Source organism: Polypterus senegalus, chromosome 4 (assembly GCF_016835505.1).
Source record: "Polypterus senegalus isolate Bchr_013 chromosome 4, ASM1683550v1, whole genome shotgun sequence".
Classification (NCBI taxonomy): Eukaryota; Metazoa; Chordata; class Cladistia; order Polypteriformes; family Polypteridae; genus Polypterus; species Polypterus senegalus.
The window spans coordinates 37,788,833-37,807,834 of record NC_053157.1 but is presented as its reverse complement, the minus strand read 5'-3'; the positions used below and the strand labels follow the sequence as shown (position 1 = coordinate 37,807,834).

General features: G+C 39.3%; 1 protein-coding gene across 6 annotated transcripts in view; it reads left to right on the top strand.

Annotated features, from left to right (window-relative positions):
- Nucleotides 1–19,002, top strand: part of znf532 (zinc finger protein 532) — a 141,411-nt gene that overhangs the window by 8,942 nt on the left and 113,467 nt on the right. For 4 of the 6 annotated variants that reach the window (XM_039750487.1, XM_039750488.1, XM_039750489.1 and 1 more), the window contains exon 3: nucleotides 9,198–9,280. The exons of 1 other annotated variant lie outside the window; for it this stretch is intronic. The gene's annotated coding sequence lies outside the window, so the exon portion shown is untranslated. Of the gene's footprint in view, nucleotides 1–9,197; nucleotides 9,281–16,773; nucleotides 16,791–19,002 lie in introns of those variants that run through there. One more of the 6 variants, XM_039750492.1, reaches the window with a different exon arrangement.

The window sequence follows — 19,002 nt, the reverse complement described above, 5'->3', positions numbered from 1 at the left end:
ATATATATATTTTTTATATATATATATATATATATATATATACATACATACATACATACATGTGTACATATATATACACACACACATATACTATGGGGTGCCAAACAGGCAAATACATTGATTTTCTGAATATATAAAGTCAAGGCGTCAGAATATATAAAGTCAAAACTTGAATATATAAAGTCAGCGTCGGTATATATAAAGTCAAAACTTTTTTCTGAATATATAAAGTCAAAACTTGAATATATAAAGTCAGCGCTGGAATATATAAAGGCCCCAAAGGCAGGTCCCAAACGACATTGGCTCCAGCGCTCGTCGGGGCTTCGGACCTGTAAAAAGAGAAAAGGGAGTGCCAGAAGCACTGCCAGGACACTCACCCCGAGCGTCCTGTCGATCTCTGTACCGGCAGTGCTCTCCCCCCCTTCCGACAGCCCACGACTTGCCTGACTGGCTCCTCCGCCGCAGGTTCCACTCTCAGTGGGTCCGCTGTCACAGGCGGCTCGCCCAGCCGCCCAGGGGATTCCCTCTGCCTCCGCAGAGGACGGCCTTTCTCTGGACGCTTGCACCCAGCGAGACGCCCCTTCCTATCGGAGGAACCGGCATTCATCCCTCGGTTCCTCCTTCTCCTTTTGGGCGCCTTGACGGTCTGGGTCTGAGCATGGCAACAGCTCAAATCCAGCCCCGTCTGCGTCGCTGCAGAGCGACGGGAGACTGCCGTGGGCTTGGAGCGCAGGGCGCTAGGACCCAGGGCACTCATCAGCCCCCGTCCTGCCAGCACCTGCGTACTCGCTCTCCTCGCCCCATCGGCCGTCTGCACCGCCGCGTCCGCTGTTGGGGAATTGCCTACTCGGAGCTGGTCTTCCTTTAAACAGTCACGGCCGTGTTCGGCGAACCCCCCCTCATGCACCTACCTTCCCCGCAGTACTCTGCTGGCCACAGGCTCCAGCGTCGCGCCGATCCTCTGTCTCATACGGCGTCTCCTCCGACGCGACCACCTTCCCCTGCAGCTTCTCCAGCTGGACAGCGAGAGCACTCAGCATCTGTAACAACGGCGACTCGGCAGGCCGAGGGGATCCCTCTGACATGTGCCGAGCCGCTGGCGAAAACAGAGAGACAGACGCCGGTGGGCTTACCTGTCCATCAGCACCACTCGTCGCCTGCCTCCTGTGGGCCACTCCCTCTGGCCCAATCGGGTCTCTTCTAGGCACGAGATTGGCATTCCTTGGTCCCGCCTCCATCCTATCATTGGCGGGCAATCAAGACACACCGGCCAATCCCGTGCCTGTCAGCGGGCGGAACATCTGGCCCGCGACCATCTTCTCTCCCCTGCTCTGGGTGCGGTGGCGTACCTCCTCACCGCTTCGCAGCTGCGGCGATTCTTCGAGCCGCAGCGACTCCAATTTCGCAGCCTCCTCTACTGCCACCGTCGCGCTGCCGACAGCCCGAGGCCCGGCGTGCTCCTGCCACGTACGCGGATCCGAATCGTCCCTCCCTGTAGGAAACAAGGTAAGCGTAACCCGAAGGGCCGATTACTGCAGGGCAGGGCACTCACCTCCTGGATCCCGTCACTCCGAGGCCCCTGCCTCGGTGTGGCCTTCTGCGTCGCCACGCCGGCCTGGCCGTCCTTCCCGACAGCGCGACCCTCAGAGCCCGCTGTGCTCTGGCGATGCCCGTTCTTCCTCCTCCACCCCCGGGAATGGCCTTTCTGCTGTCCGGCGGCGGTCTCTGGAGTAAACCGCTCTCGCGGAGTTGTGCACGGCCTGCTCCCGCGGCGAGTGTGTGGGGTCTGCTGCTGCGCCGGGTCGTTCACAAAATATTTATTAATTTGGGGCCCCCGTCTTGCACCAGACGGTTGGCCCCACGTTGGGCGCCATTGTGAACTTGAACCCGGACACAGGCAGACAGACATCGTTGGTTCCACCACACACTTGTTTATTTACAATATTTACAATTAAAATCACGTGCACAAACCCCAGTGCCTCTTGCACCGATTCCCCCAACTGTCCAGGCCTCACAAGTCCAATGCCCTTCTCATGGCCACCTCCTGTCCTCTCTCTCAGCTCCGTCCTCTTCCACCCGACTCTCGCTTCTGACTGGAGGGAGGCAGCCCCTTAAATGGGAACCCGGATGGGCTCCAGCTGCTTCCCGGCAATCAGTCCTAGCCACACCCTAGTGTGGCGGAAGTGCCGGCTGCGCACCCGGAAGCCGTCCCCTGTCGTCAGGAAGTGCTGGGCTCCAGGGTTCCTCAGGCACCTGGGCGCCGCCTGGCGGTGGCCACGGGTCCCTACAGGGCTGGACTTCCAAGCCCTGTACCCAAGGCCCCCAACATAACCAGGACGGACGCCCCGCCCCCTCGCGGTCTGGAGGAGGCACAAGCTCTCCTCCGGTCTTCCTGGGCGTCCCGGCCGGGGACCACTATATATATATATATATATATATATATATATATATATATATATATATATATATATATATATATATATATATATATATATATATATATATATATATATATATATATATATATATATATATATATGAGACAGCAACACTCATCACTCACAACAGTGACAAAATAATTACATTGACAATTATGTTACTTTATTTTTAAAATGTTTCCTTTTCTTTTTCATAACTTCTTTAACACACTACTTCTCCGCTGCGAAGCACGGGTATTTTGCTAGTATATGATATTTGGAATAATTCATTTTTTGACCTGTATAGTACATTTCGGGAAACATTATGGTATTGATGCAACATAAGTCATATTATTCATTTTCATTCGCATGCCTTCTTGCGGTTATAATCAGTGACCGTGTTTTTTTTTTTTTTTCCCCGATCTTGCCCGGTTTCCACTTTTTGATGCATGGTGGTGTTTCTTTTTTACTCCGGGACATGCAGAGGAAAGAGTACTACAGAGAGGTCAGTTCCACGCTACATATAATCATCAAATTCAAATTTTAACAATTCCCACACACCCAAGGACCATCCTTCCTACATTTACAACATGTGTACATGTTGCAATGTACACACTTCTCTCTCTATGCTGTGGTTCCTATTACATTGAAGAGGCGCCTGACAGTAACTGAGTTTGTTTTCCTGGGAAAAGCGGTGGTTTTGGAACAGAAGCTTGTCAGTGTTGCATTTTCTTTTTCTTTTTTCCATCGCCTTTTCTTGTTAGAGGCAACAACGAAGTTCCTCTGCAAGGTAAGAAAAGAACATTCTTCTTTTCTCAGTCGACCCGTGCATGCCTTCTAGAGTACATGTGCGTTAATCGCTGCCAGGTCAGGCATGTTGTAGCACACAGCAACCGAACACCCAGGTGCTCCTGCTTGCACTGAATAAGCTCACGCCTTCTGATGCATGATGTCAACGCAGCACTTGGGGGAAAAAAAAAAGCAACAAATGTATGTGATATTTTGAAGAAATCATTGTATGACCTGAATAGTACCAATCAGAAAACGTCATTGCAATAATGCAATATTATTTGAAAACAAAAAGCGTCAGATAGGGTGTAAATTTATGCTGGCACTGTTAGTTAGGGTCAGATCAGGAAGGGGGGAGGGAGAGCGTGAACGTGACTAAGAAAGTAAAACTGAAAAAATGGTAACTTTTACAAGTACCACAAATTTACACCCGATCTTGACCCGATATTACTTAAACAACAACAACATTTATTTATATAGCACATTTTCATACAAAAAGTAGCTCAAAGTGCTTTACATAATGAAGAAAAGAAAAATAAAAGACAAAATAAGAAATTAAAATAAGACAACATTAGTTAACATAGAAAAGAGTAAGGTCCGATGGCCAGGGTGGACAGAAAAAAAATAAAATCTGCAGGGGTTCCAGGCCATGGGACCGCCCAGTCCCCTCTGGGCATTCTACCTAACATAAATGAAATAGTCCTCTTTGTAGTTAGGGTTCTCATGGAGTCACTTGATGTTGATGGTCATACAGACTTCTGGCTTTTAATCCATCCATCATTGTTGGAACATCATGGTGCTTTGAGTAGATGGTGGTGGTGCAAGGAAACAAAAGAGAGAGTAGGGGTTAGTACAGATTTTAGAGCCACCATGAATATTTATTATGAGTTGGATATACAGAGTATCAGGATTTTAATTACAGTGAAGTTATGAGAAGGCCATGTTAAAGTAATGTGTTTTCAGCAGTGTTTTAAACTGCTCTACTGTATTAGCCTGGTGAATTCCTATTGGCAGGCTATTCCAGATTTTAGGTGCATAGCAGCAGAAGGCCGCCTCACCACTTCTTTTAAGTTTTGTTCTTGGAATTCTAAGGAGACACTCATTTGAGGATCTGAGGTTACGATTTGGAATATAAGGTGTCAGACATTCCGATATATAAGATGGGGCGAGATTATTTAAGGCTTTATAAACCATAAGCAGAATTTTAAAGTCAATCCTGAATGACACAGGTAACCAGTGTAGTGACATCAAAACTGGAGAGATGTGCTCAGATTTTCTTTTTCTAGTTAGGATTCTAGCAGCTGCATTCTGCACTAGTTGCAAACGATTTATATCTTTTTTGGGTAGTCCTGAGAGGAGTGCGTTACAGTCGACTGAAAACAAACGCGTTAACTAATTTCTCAGCATCTTTCAATGATATAAGAGGTCTAACTTTAGCTATGTTTCTTAAGTGAAAAAATGCTGTCCTAGTGATACGATTAATATACGATTTAAAATTTATATTATAGTCAACAGTTACCCCTAAGCTTTTTACCTCTATCTTGACTTTTAATCCTAATGTATCCAGTTTATTTCTAATTCTAGCCTCATTGTATCCATTATTGCTATCACTAAGATTTCAGTTTTCTCTTTATTTAACTTGAGAAAGTTACTATTCATCCATTCTGAGATACAAGTCAGACATTGTGTTAGTGAATCAATAGAATCGGGGTCATCAGGTGCTATTGATAAATACAGCTGTGTGTCATCAGCATAGCTGTGGTAGCTCACGTTGTGCCCTGAGATAATCTGACCTAACAGAAGCATGTAGCTTGAGAATAGCAGCGGACCTAGGATAGAGCCTTGTGGAACACCATATCAGATATCATGTGTCTTTGAGTTGGAATTACCAAAACTAACAAAGAATTTTCTCCCTGCCAGGTAGGATTCAAACCAATTTAAGACACTGCCAGAGAGGCCCACCCATTGACTAAGGCAATTTCTAAGAATATTATGATCAATGGTGTCAAATGCAGCACTCAGATCTAAGAGGATGAGAACTGATTAATGGCCTCTGTCTGCATTTACCCGTAAATCATTTACTACTTTAACGAGTGCAGTTTCTGTGCTGTGATTTGTTCTAAAACCCTACTGAAATTTATCAAGAATAGCATGTTTATTTAGGTGGTCATTTAACTGCATAATGACTGCCTTCTCTAGAATTTTACTTAAGAAAGGCAGGTTAGAGATGGGTCTAAAATTTTCAAGAGCTGAGGGGTCAAGATTATGTTTCTTAAGTAGGGGTTTAACTACAGCAGTCTTAAGACAGTCTGGGAAGACCCCCGTATCTAATGACAAATTTACTATGTCAAGAACATTATCAATTAGCACGCCGATACTTCTTTGAAAAAGTTTGTTGGTATTGGGTCAAGGACGCAGGTGGAGGGTTTCAGTTGAGAAATTATTTTATGTAAATCAGGTAAATCTATCCTAGTGAAAGAGTTTAATTTGTTTATAACGGAATGCTGGGGTTTATGTTTATGTTGGGGAGATATACTATGTTATTTCTAATATCATTAATTTTTTTGGTTGAAAAATACAGCAATAGCCTCACAGGTTTTACTGGAAGTACTTAGGAGGCATTTCTTTGAGTTACCTGGGTTTAGCAGACGATCAATCGTAGAGAATAAGACTCTGGGATTATTATCCATCCATCCATTTTCCAACCTGAATCCGAACACAGGGTTACGGGGGTCTGCTGGAGCCAATCCCAGCCAACACAGGGCACAAGGCAGGAACCAATCCTGGGCAGGGTGCCAACCCACCGCAGGACACACACAAACACACCCACAGGCCAATTTAGAATCGCCAATCCACCTAACTGGCATGTCTTTGGACTGTGGGAGGAAACCGGAGCGCCCAGAGGAAACCCACTCAGACACGGGGAGAACATGCAAACTCCACGCAGGGAAGACCCGGGAAGCGAACCCAGGTTTCCTAACTGGGAGGCAGCAGCGCTACCACTGCGCCACCGTGCCGCTCACTGGGATTACTAGCATTGTTATTTATAATCTTAGAAAAATAGCAGCGTCTCTCAAGATGGACAGTGTTATTGTATTCTGTTATTTTAACTTTTAATATTTCATAGTGGATAGTTAGTTTAGTCTTCCTCCATTTACGCCTAGCTCTATGGCACGTTCTCTTTAAATCAGAAACTCTTTGGGTCTTCCATGGTATAACAATGCTAGAAGATATTTTTAACTGTCTTTTCAGGTGCAACTATGTCAACAGCAGCTCTCACTTTAGTATTAAATATTTCCACCTTACTATTTACATTATCCTCGCTATTATAGTTGGCACTATAAACGGACTGATTGCTTAGAATGTAAGTTTTAAAGCTGCTGATGAGTCAAAGAATTGTTTTTTAACAATATGCTTCTCATGGGTGTTTTCTATCATTATTTCTATATTAAAAAGTAGAAGAAAATGGTCTGATAGACCAATATCAATGACCTGCTTTATATCAACTCTTAGTCCTTTAGTAATCACTAAGTCCAACGTATGACCTGCTTTATGTGTAGGCTGATTAACGAGCTGTCTCAAATCAAAAGAGCCCAGGGGGTTCATAAATTCTTTTACTTTTTGGTCACACTGATTACCTATATGAAAATTAAAGTTGCCGACTATTAAGAGTGTGTCATAGTTCGTAATTAAAATTGACATTAAGTCAGAGAATTCCTCAAAAAAAGATGCGTTGAATTTTGGAGGTCTATACACGGATAATACTAGAACCTGAGAATCTCCATGGATAACAACGGCGAGATACTCAAAGGACTTGAACTTACCAAAACTGACATCTTTAACCGGCTCGAGTAAACGTTTGCCAAGCCACCGCCTCTTTTTCCTTGGCGATCTGCACGAGTAAAATTGTAATCCGGAGGCGCAGATTCGATTAAAACAGCCACGCCGTCTGAGCTAAGCCACGTTTCACTAAATGCAATAAAATCTATTTTTTTATCACTAATAAGATTGTTGATAAAAAACGTCTTATTAGTTAAAGCTCTAACATTTAATAGTACCATATTTAATGTTTCGGAGGGGATGAGATTAATACTATGTGCGTTATTGATATTTGGAACCGGAACTAAGTTATTTTTATTAGCGCCGCTCTGTTTGTATTTTTTGTTTAATCCATAATCTGTTTTTATAGTTTTAATACATTTTTCCTCTAAAGTAGTAATTTTAATTAAATTATTGGTGTTTATGCCGTATTGCCTAGATTTTCTACGTGCATTGAGATTGGTTATTACAGTATTAATGTTGTGCACTTTTACTGAAGATTTTATTAAACAATTATCATGTCCTAGCACAACAGTAGCATTTTGGAAGGGGTTAAGAGCAGCGATAGATAGTCAAGATAAACAAATTACCTTAAATATGTTTTCGTATAGGACCTGGGCGCCGAAACTGTTCGGATGCAGGCCATCTCGCTTGAAGAAACACGGTCTTTCCCAAAAGAGGTTCCAGTTGTTGATGAACCAGATGTGTTGCTTCTTGCAGAAACCCTGCAGCCAGTTGGTTTTTTTCCTAGCAGACGACTGTAGTACTCGTTTGATCGTCTGGCAAGAGGTAGTGGATCCGAAATGAAGACCTTTGCCGATGGGGTCCTGTCCTTCGTGTCTATAATTAATGGTGCAAAGTCAGCCTTGAGGATTTCCGATTGTCGGTGCCTTATATCGTTTACGCCGGCATGCAAAACAATTGCTCCAGCTGCTCTATTCTTGTGCTTCTCATGGATTGCTGGCGCACGTCTCATCACATCTCGGACACTAGCACCGGGAAAACAAGAAACAAATGATTTTCCATTAGGGCATGCGATATTGAGGTTTCTAACAATACAATCACCTACCACTATTACATCACCAGGGGCTGAAGGCGAACTGGGGACGTGGAGAGGGTTGAACTGGTTCTGAGTTAAGATGCTCACCTGTGCTGATGGAGGTGCTCTGGCCTTGAACCCCCACCTGCATAGCTGAAATCCGCCGAGGTCATCAGCAGTGTCACTCCTACGAGACACTGGGGTAAGGTTCACTTGAGCGGCACAACACGGGGTTGATGTTATGCCGATTACAGATGGCGAGGACGGTTTATCCAGTAGTTGGGACTTCAGATCTCTAAGGTATCTTCGTCGGGACAGGAGTTTTTCGTCGAGTGCCTGGAGTTCTTCTACTACGACTGCAACGCGATTCACCTCACTGTCGGCCATTGTCTGCTTCTGCTTCCGCTTCGTGCCCTAGGAAGAATAAGAGAGAGAGACATGAAAACATGAAAAATATTTCTGTTTTAACATTGTGTTTACATAGATTGTTGTAGACACGGAACACACATGAAATTATTTCCCTATACTACTCTAGATAGCTCACTCCCAGATAATCTAGGCTTGAACTGGGAGAACTTCTTGCCCTTTCTACGGCGGTGGGGGATGGTATAGCAGGCTGCTTGTGCTTATCGACACATTTACAAGACAAAAGATGCTGACGGAGAGGTGCGAAGGGATTTAAGGCGGGCCGGGTTTACAAGTTTTTTTGTAGACTTTGGTAATTCTAATGTTAATCGAATGGGCGAAGTAAGCTGAATCCTATTTTGGCACCAGTAGAGGCAATTAATAAACTTAAAGTGCCTTGACTAATACCTAACTGGACATCTTATGGGATGTAGAATGTAAACTGAGCACACAGAGGATGGGTAAATTCCACACAGACAGTGGCCATGCTGGCAATTGAACCCAAGGCCTTGGATGTGTAAGACAGCAATGCTATCTTGCACACCATCATGCCACCATCTCTTATAATGTCTGCAGTTTACCAGTAGATGTAATTCTATTATGCATAGAATTTATAATTCTCTGATCCCTTTATTTAAAAGATGCTATTTGTTTCTGTTATAGTATTCAACTTTTGTCTTCCCATTTAATAGGCAGTTTTTTCAACATTATTTATTCATTATTTATAGGTTTCCTGTGAACACTAAGCTCCTGAACAACAAGTGTGAGAAGTCATTTCTTCTGAATTTAAAAAAATACAAAAAAGTGATCAGTGAGTATAGAATGGTTTCTTTTATAGTTAATCACAAGTTTTGCTTGGTTATGTGAAATATTTCTTTAAATAGTGATTAGTGGAAGCACTATATGTACCTAGGAACTAGTCTAGCATTCCATCTTACAGAAAAAAGAGGGAATGTTGTTTACTGTGGTATATAAACTCTACAGCAAGTAAACATAGCTAACATTGTGGCCATTTCCTTGAATTGTATTCAGCTTTTCTTTTTTTCCACCAAGAAATGGTCCCTTTTATTTTGCCAAGGAGTTTACTTGTCAACTGCCATGACTAGAGTATGAGTTGACAGAGCCAGAACCAATGATAAAAACTTGGAAAATGTTGTGACTCTCTGCAAGACCTACTGATGCTAATGCAGTTGAACCAATTGTAGTCTATAAATTGCTCAAGAGATTTCAGAAACATTTTCACACTTACTTTTTAAAGTGAGCATGGGAATGGCGCTATATAAATAAATTGTATTATTATTATTATCACTATGTAAATAAAATTAATTGTAATTATTTTTATTTATCTGTTTAAATATGTCTGATAATTAGACAGACTTTTAAATTGGAGAGCAGCTGTTCCATCAGCCTGAAAATATTTGAATGACATATTTCTACTAGATTCCAACTGTGCACCATCTATTTTACAGATGCTTCCATATCTTCCACCAGAACAGGAGTATTGCATTCTGGCAGCAAAGAAACAAAAGACACATGGCTTATTGTATAGTTAAGACAGTTGAAGCAAGATTTTTTTTATGCAACATGTGGAATCAGTATAAGAGATGAAATAGTATAAAGTACTGTCAGTACTGGAATGTATTTTTTCAGCTGGTTAGACAAGTGTGCATTTCTTTTCAAAAACATTATGTAATGTTATAATAGATGCAAATAATCATAATTTATTGTCCTTTCCAAAAATAAGGAGGAGTATGAAATGCATAAATGCAGTGAAAAGCTGAAAAATCTGTCCATTAAAAAAAAAACAATACTCCTAGATTACTGTCAGTGGACAGGAAGAAATTAAATTAAGTGCTTGTTAAGAATCTGGGAGTGTTAACATACAGGCTTCAACAATTCAAAGAATTTGTAAAAGAAATAATCTTGTGGGGCATGCTGCAGGTTATAAACTGTTTTTTGTGAATATCAACAAGCAGACAATATTGCGGTAGACCATCAAGAATGCAGTGATAACCACTGGCAGAAAGTATTTTGAGCAGTGAGCCCCAATATGAAATATTGGTTCACAAAGTTGCTAGTTTGTCAAAAGAAGGATTGGCAAGAAGCAAACTGATGTCTTTCTGTATCATACTGTGAAGTATTGTGGCAACTCTGTCGTGATTTGGGATTCAGGCACCAGGGTTGGGAATCGGATCAAAACTGTTGGAATTATTGTAAATAGGAATGTAAATATTACTGATTCTTCATCATAACCACAATGAATGTGAAAACAGTTTATTGGCAAAAGAATCATCTTTGAGCATGATAACAACCCCCAAAAACTTTTTACAATTTAAAACATTGTCGGGCAACAGGGAATTTTCTAGGGGCGCCGCAAAAACTTTTGTAAAATATTTAAAATTGCTAGTGTTTTTAAACTTTTGGTTGATTAAAAAGATAATGTTTTAAAAAAAATATTTTATGTTGGAAAAACAGATAACGGTTAATCAGATTGTTGAATAAACGAATGTATTTATTTTGAATGCAAGTTCAAATTTTCGCTGTTCACCATTCATCATAATATCAACACCAGCAGTGTCAAAAACACATCTCATGAGACTTAAAAAGTCTCATTGTTAGAAGATCTCGCTCACTGTACGGATACGGAAATGAAGTCTAAGAAACGAATCGACAAGGAAATGCGCATTTGTCTTTCGAAAATTGATCCTGCATCAATCTCATATGTGCTGAAAAACAATCTCAACATTCACATTAATTAAATTTAAGATTTATCCTTTGATTCCTTTATTAATAAAATGTCTTTCAAACATGTAAAATTAACTGTTTTTATTGGCGATTGTCCATAGATTGTTTCGTCACGACTTTATTTATGAGCAATCCCTCAGGTGCGCCGCGAAAGAAAATTTTTGTACTTAGTGCGCCGCAACTCGAAAAAGGTTGCCTTTCACTGATTTAGACCTAAGTCTGCAAATGGAACAATAACATTGTTAGACTGGCCACCTTAGATTCCCAGCCTCAGTAATAAAACCATTGTGGATTTAGTTGTGCAGGAAAAAATATAGACAAAAAAGAAGTTATAGAGTATCAGGCAAACAAGTTGTAATAATTTGGCACAGAATTATTTATGTAAAATAAAAAAAAAATATATAGCAGTGTACCAAAGAGAATTGCTTCAGTTTCACATGTTAATGAAGGTCATGCAAAATACTTACTTGTTTTAAACCTTTATGTCCCTAGGGTTTTTGGCATTATTGCGCCTAAATTATATTCCCAAAAATGAATGGCTATTATTGTGCTTATTTAATAAAGGAGCTTTGAATGGATGACAGTAGTAATTATAACACTTGAATTTTTAAAGGAAAATGTTTAGCTTTATTTCACATCAATATCAACTAAATAAAATGCAAAAAACAAAATTGTTGTTTTAGGGAGTTCTCTCCAAAACACTATATTTTACAGTACATAACCAACTACCCTTTATTTTCAAAATTTTTTTTCATGCTATTTCCTGAAGCAATTTCTGTTTACTACAAGATAATGAGAAACTTTGCATTTTATACAGTAGATAGTGTTTGTCCTGTGATTCACACATTTCCTCCTGCTTCCTGTTGCAGCTGTTCCACAAAGATTTAGTGTGTTTTTATTTACACTGTGAGTGGTGGTGTGGTAGGATTGGCTCCAGCAGATCCCTGTGACCCTGTAGTTAGGATATAACGGGTTGGAAAATGGATAGATGGATGGTGGTGGTGTGGTACAGCTTTTTACAAATAAATTCAATCAAAGAGCGATTCCCTGTGCAAGTTGGAGGGTGGAGGGTCCTTATGTGAAACTGAGAGTGGTGGCACAGTGTGGTGCATTACAAATTCATTTAAGTGAAGGGCAGTCTTCCCGTGAAAGTTCTCACGGCGAGTGACATTCTGTTTAGAAGCAGTATTTCACTGGCATGCTGAGAAGCTGAAAAATAACACTGGGGAACATGCAGCGTACAGCATCTAGATATGGTAATTGAAATGTAAAACTACACACTGTTACACAAACCAGTACTTATAAATCAAACATAGCATCAAGTCCTTCAGCAAACGCATCATTCTCAATAGAGTTAAAACTGTACACTTTTTTTTTCTTTGGGAAGAAGGCACTTCCCTAGTACAAACTTCATCTGATTGTACATCAACTAAACAAAAAGCTTTTGTGAAAATATGCTTAAAGATTACTTGTCACATAAGCAATACATTTTCTGCCTTTTACTCCAACAGCTGTGACATGTGGTGCAAATGACCAATCATAGACAACTATACATCATTAGAAAGGTCTGAAATTTAGTTATTGAATGGTAATGAGTCTTTTACTGTATGTGGGATCTTTGATAAAAAGAGATTGCTGTGACACACTACTTACCTCGGCATATACATGTGCAAATTGCATATTGTACTAATGAAAGAGAGCAAACAACATGGAAACTTACAATTTATTTGAAGAACAAAAAACACCCTTGGGTGTGTAAAAATACTATTATTGCTTTTGATTGAGTTGTGGGTTTATTGCAACATATGCAACATATAGGGCGGTCCAGATCTAATTATGCAATTTTCATTAGGCTATAACTTATTAAGTTTATTACATAGAAAATCACCCGAAAAATCCCGGACCATCGAGAAGTGTGCGAACTGACAACATGAAGAATCATCTTCGCGCTGAACTGGAATTGTCCCTGCATAAATCAAAGTCATTCAGACGATCTGGATCTGCATAATTAGATCTGGACCACCCTGTAGACAAACAACATTGAAATATGGCAGTGTCCCAGCAGCAGGACATCTTGTGCATAAATGGCTACAAATACTGTATAAGACATTCTCATTAGTTTGTATTATATCAATGTTTTATTTATGTTTACACTAATGTTACATAGAGTTGTCAGTAAATAAAGACTGTCAATATAATTAGCTTAAAAAACAATTTTTAGGTGGCCTAAAAATTTCCACAGTACTATATGCCTCTGAATCCTTGTTCCTTTTTTTTTGGTCAGCAATTTTTATGTTCTCCTTCATAATTTTGTCTTTGTGCCCATTATTGTAAAAAAATAAATACCTGTATTTGAGTGAAAAATCTTAACTGTGCAAACACCTAACATGTTTACGGTTGCTAACTGGCCAGCTTCCTTTTAGATAAAATCAGAAGTATGAATATTCTAGCTTTGTTACCTAGGACATTGTTGTGTGAAGTATGTTGATTTGAAAACTACCAGTTAATTCAGAAGAGTGTGTACAAATAATATAATAATTTACTTTAAAGAGAGTTTCTTTTGAGTTTGTACATTTGTCTGTGTTTTGTAGTCCATTATGTGGCATTTTGTTCTGCTTTCATATCTTAAATATACATATTAGTTTAGCTAGCATATATACATTACCTGGTGAGACTTGTGTAGTCTTGTGCTTTTTTCCATATGTCAGCTTAGTTAACTGCTTCACAAACTTTGCAGTTGGCCAGCTTTGTACTGTTACGTTACTGGGATAATATTGACATATTGTTTTCCAATTTTATGACAATAAAAAGAGGAAGTAAGTGCATATACAACACTGAAAGGTATCCATTTTAAGACACCAAGTTTGTGGGTAGCTTGCTGCTTGTGCTAATTGTCACATCTGCAAAACAAAAGATGCTAAAGAGGAGAAGTGAGAAGGAATTTAAAGTGGCTCCAGATTATGAATTTTTCTGTAGGCTTCAAGGATTCTTGTGTTAACTGCTTGCTTGCCTTTGTCTTATGGACGGGCTTATAAATAATCTGAGTTTGATTGTGGCTGTATTTACCAACAATGGATTTTGTTAGCATTGATACCCCAGTAGACGGAACATGGTTTGACTCTCGGTCTGTCCACAAAGTGTGCCATTTCCAGACTAAGCCCTGGATTACTAAGGAGCCAAAATGTTTCCTGAATGAGCAAAAGACAGTATTCAAATCTGGTGACAAAGAGGCTGTTAAGGATGTTCATCGTGCGCTGAAGAAAATAATGCTTACAAAGCTAAAACAGAAAACAAACTCACTCAGAATAATGTAAAGGATGTGTGAAATGGATGGGGCATCATTACTGGACTTTAGTGGATGTGAACAAAGCTAACAACAAGAACCATTTTTTAATAGATTTTTCCACCTTCTTCCAATGGCCAGTTTTCCCACACCATCCCTGCTACATCATCAACTCCTACCACATCGAATGGAATGGTCAGTTACATGTACACCTCTGACAATCAGTGTGGACTGTCCATATATAAAAACCAAGTAAGGAGACAACTGAGGAAGCTATACACAGGAAAAGCTGCAGGATCAGATGAAGTCAGACCTCAGATTCCTAAGGCCTGTGCTGACCAACTTTGTGGTGTCCATTGTTGTCTGTTCCCATGCTTCAGAAAGTTGCATTTGCTGTAGAAAACATTCTGCATTGTTCCATTTCCAAAGAAGGCAGATCTTAATGACTACAGACCTTTGGCCTGTACATCACACATCATGAAGACTTTAGACAGACTGGTCCAGGAATATATGAGTTCTCTTGTGGTAGGCCACCTGGACCCACTGCAGTTTGACAGTTGGACATGTGGTGTCTTGGATGATGGACTATCTGTCAGGCAGACTGCAGTTTGTCAGACTCAGGAACTGTGTTTGTGATACTGATGTGAGCAACACTGAAGCACCATATGGAATAGTGTCTCCTTTTCTCTTCATTCTGTACACCTCAGACTACCAGGTCATGTCACCTGCAGAAATTCTCAGATGATTCTGCACTTATGGGGTTGTATTGATGAGAATGAGACAGAGTATAGGAGTCAGGTGTTTTGTTTCGTGGTGCAAAGAGAATTGTCTGTATCTTAACATCCACAAAACCAAGGAACTGGTTATTAACTTTTGGAACTGGTTATTAATTTTTGCCACATCAAAGAGCCTCTATGTCCAGTCACAATTCAACAAGTGCATGTAAAGGTGGTCCAATCCTACAAGTACTTGGGGGTCCACATTATTAACAAGTTGGGCTGTTCTCGGGAATATAGTGGAACTAAATAAGAAAGGGCAAAGCAGACTCTTTTTCCTTAGAAGACTGCATTCCTTTAATGTGGTAAGTGACTTCCTTCACATCTTCTATAACTCTGTGATGGCCAGTGCAATTTTCTACCTTGTGGTGTGCTTAGCTGGTAACATAGCTTCAAGAGAGGCCCACTGCATCAACAAGCTGATTAAAAAGGCAAGCACAGTTATAGGACACACTGTGGACTTATTTCTAAATTTCTTGCTCTATAGTCATTCTGGTGTGTGTGTGTGTGTGTGTGTGTATATATATATTATTTATTTACTTACTTCTGTATTACCTATTTGTCTACATATTTATGTATTTATTTAAAGAGCTTCTGTAAAAAGACAGATTTGTTCCTGGGGACAAAGAAAGAAAGATTATCTATCTATCTATCTATCTATCTATCTATCTATCTATCTATCTATCTATCTATCTATCTATCTATCTTTCTTTCTTTCTTTCTTTTTATCTATCTATCTTTCTTTCTTTCTTTCTTTCTTTCTTTCTTTCTTTCTTTCTTTCTTTCTTTCTTTCTTTCTTTCTTTCTTTCTTTCTTTCTTTCTTTCTTTCTTTGCTGGTTGCTGATCAACCAAAATGGATTATTCCCGTTCTTTCAACTTGTGTTTGGTGAGACAAGAATTAAAATGTACTTACCGGCAACAGCATCTTGACCGTACTTTGTGTATGTTTTTCAAAGGCTCAGTTGCTACTTCCAGACAAAGATAGTTACAGCTCTTCAGGTGAGCATGTTTTAAGTTTTGGTAGCTTTGTTTGTTTTTTTTTTTTTTAACAAATCAACAACATTTTCCCAGAAGTCTTTTGACCGTTCTTTTTCTTTCCCCATGCCTTGATATCCAGCAAAGTCAGTGCAGTTCTGCATTGATTATAAATTGACTATTTATACATTGAAACTTATTACAATCCAAGATTTTACAGGTGTGGACATTGTCCTTTAATTACCTTTTATTTGAACCTGTGTGTGTCAATGTGTGTGTATAAAATCAGCCCCAACATTCAAGGGTATGTAAACTTTTAATCAGGCCCATTTGGATGATTTCAGCTATCATTATGATTTTAAAAAATTGTATCTCCATATGAGAGTCAGAAAGACATACTGTACATATTATATTTATGGTAGTATATAAGGCTTTAAACCTAATTTTTCTATTTCTTTTTTTCTTGTGGTGAATTTCTTATTTGGGATTTCTGACTGTCAATCAAACAGAAACGAGTCGCTGGGATTGTCTGGAATGTTCTGTGAGTGGTTTTATTGTTGCATGTGAACTGTGGGTGTGCTGATGACACTTCCTATTTTTGTGATGTCAGTACCATTTTATAATTTTATGCATATGGTCTGTTGCATTACAAAGCAGAATTCATTATGGCGACATTTAACAGGGTTTAATAGTCTAAGGACAACCCTATCAGTAGGATTTCTGTAAAGGAAAGTATGACCAAACTGCAAGCTTAAACAGACTAAGTGGTGCACTATTATTTTACCACTGACATCAGCTTTGTCTAGTACCTTGGACAAAGTCTTGAAATTATGAACAGAGGATGAAAAGTGTATCCTTAGGTTTTTTTTTGTTTTTTTTTCCCCTTCTACACTGTTCTTGATGTTTTGGGATGTCCTGATCATAATTCTGGGGGGAAAAACTTGTCTGCTTGGATGTCTGTATCATCTAACTTTCAAATCAGACAGGCCAGAACAAATCTATTTTGGCCAGGCTGTTTTTTATGTTCATGTGAACATTTTTAGCTACTTCTCTCTAATAGCTCCTACAGTATATAGACCAGAAATAGTTGGTTTATTGAAATAAAGCACTTGGAGCAGATGCATAATGATTATATATTTTAGTCTAGTACATAAAAGTACCATTGTTACACAAAAAAAAAATATTATTTTGTTTCCTCATATTGTCATAAAGATGAAATCATTTAATATGAGGCAGAAATGTTTATTTTAAAAATAATTTATATTTTATGACATAAATAGAATAGAATTTCAATTGAAATTTGGAAACATTTGTCAGATCAGCAGTGTCTTTAGGATATGCTTTATTAATCATCCTCTTAGCAAGAGAGTGTTTCACTCCCTACCTCTTTTTCCTGTATAATTACATGTGTTTTTTATGTAAATGCACATTACCATTATGTTAAACATGCTTATGAAACTTTTAATTTACTATCTGTGGATGTTCACACATATATAGTAGCTATATATTCAGTTTCTTATGGTTGGTTGATGAAGGTCATCTTATTTTAATATATCTGAAAAAGCTTTGCCAAGGGCAACGGGCAAAAATTGCATCGTATATTGCATTAAACATTACTGATCAGTAAGTAGTATATGGTGGACTTGCATTTGTGTGCTAGAAAGACTGTTTGGTAATGAATTACTTTAAAACAGCTTGGTTTACAACGTTTTTCATATCTATCTTTGCTTGGGCAGGATGAGACTAGAGAAACAGGAGCCATTTCAATTAAAAGGTGAATTAAGCCTGTAATTAAGTTTGTTTAAAACCTAAAACACAATCTGCAACCACTTCAGATGCTTGTCTATGTACAATGTACATTCTCCTAGATGCAGTGTTTTTTTTTTTGTTTGTTTTTTTTTTTGTTAAAAGGTCCAATTTTGGTTGAGCTTCAATCTTCTAAAAGATGACCTTGCATTATCCTCAAACAGCCTCTGTTACAGTGAAGAATGTATTGTGAATTATTATAATGGGGAGCTGCCCAGGCCCTGACACAGTAAAGCAGCACCAAATTATAACATGTATACCAACATGCTTTATAGTTGGTATCAAGTTATTCTGGTCAAATACTGTCTTTGGTTTTCGGCAAACATGTTTTCTACTACTGTGACCAGATAACTTTATCTTTGTCTTGTCTGTCCATAGTACATTGTTCCAGAAGTCCTAATCTTTGTTTAGGTGTCCATGGCCAAGCTTTAGTCTTACTATGATTTCCTTTTTGGACTTCAAAGGTTTTCTTCCTGTCATACCTCCCATGTAGATTTAATTTGTGCAGCCTCTCTAATTGTAGACTCATGCATTGTGATATCAACAGTGGCAAGAACTACTTGTAAGTCCCATTATGAAATTTGTATCCTGTTTTTTATCCTCTTTGGTGTTAACTCCAAACGTGACTCAGGCTCAGAATTCAGTCTTGTTATGGTTAAACTCAAATTAGACTATAGATAGATAGATAGATACTTTATTAATCCCAAGGTGAAATTTACATAATCCAGCAGCACTATACTGATACAAAAAATATATATATACAGTATATATGCTATATAACCTATATGCTATAGGTGAGTGTAATGGTCTGCCTTACAGTGTAGAGCCCAAATAACTCTCAGGGCAGTATTCTGCTGCAATCTAGGTAATGAAATAACATAATTCTGCAAAAACAATCATACATCTTTTCGTTTGGCCACTCTATGGTAACTCATCAATATTCATGA